Genomic DNA, 727 nt, shown 5'->3' with positions numbered 1-727 from the left:
GAGACAGAAGAAGAGAAAAGAGTAAGGAGTGGAGAAAGACAGAGAGAGAGAGTTATACTACTAATTTAAAATGTACATTGTAGACCCCAATCAATAGAGTTATGTGACACTGTAGACATACACAGTAAAGTAAAAACAAATTCTCCTGGCCAGTACGGGTATCGAACCCACGACCTTCGCGTTATTAGCACGACGCTCTAACCAACTGAGCTAACCGGCCTTGATAATGCTCACTTTACGGATTAGAGACAGAAAGAGAGAGTAAGGAGTGGAGAAAGACAGAAGAGAGAGAGTAAGGAGTGGAGAAAGACAGAGAGAGAGAGTAAGGAGTGGAGAAAGACAGAAAGAGAGAGTAAGGAGTGGAGAAAGACAGAGAGAGAGATAAGGAGTGGAGAAAGACAGAGAAGAGAGAGTAAGGAGTGGAGAAAGACAGAGAGGAGAGTAAGGAGTGGAGAAAGACAGAGAGAGAGAGTAAGGAGTGGAGAAAGACAGAAGAGAGAGAGATAAGGAGTGGAGAAAGACAGAGAGAGAGAGAGTAAGGAGTGGAGAAAGACAGAGAGAGAGAGTAAGAGTGGAGAAAGACATAAAGAGAGAGTAAGGAGTGGAGATAGACAGAAAGAGAGAGTAAGGAGTGGAGAAAGCGAGAGTAAGGAGTGGAGAAAGAGAGAGTAAGGAGTGAGGAAAGAGAGAGTAAGGAGTGGAGAAAGACAGAGAGAGAGTAAGGAGT

General features: G+C 43.9%; 1 non-coding gene across 1 annotated transcript; it reads right to left on the bottom strand.

Annotated features, from left to right (window-relative positions):
• Positions 1–146: 146 nt before the first annotated feature.
• On the bottom strand, positions 147–220 carry trnai-aau. Its single transcript has one exon. It is a non-coding gene; the product is annotated as a tRNA-Ile (tRNA).
• Between the last annotated feature and the right edge of the window lie 507 nt (positions 221–727).

The sequence above is a fragment of the Oncorhynchus gorbuscha genome, unplaced genomic scaffold, assembly GCF_021184085.1.
Source record: "Oncorhynchus gorbuscha isolate QuinsamMale2020 ecotype Even-year unplaced genomic scaffold, OgorEven_v1.0 Un_scaffold_13909, whole genome shotgun sequence".
Lineage (NCBI taxonomy): Eukaryota > Metazoa > Chordata > Actinopteri > Salmoniformes > Salmonidae > Oncorhynchus > Oncorhynchus gorbuscha.
This window is presented reverse-complemented; position numbering and strand designations above follow the sequence as displayed.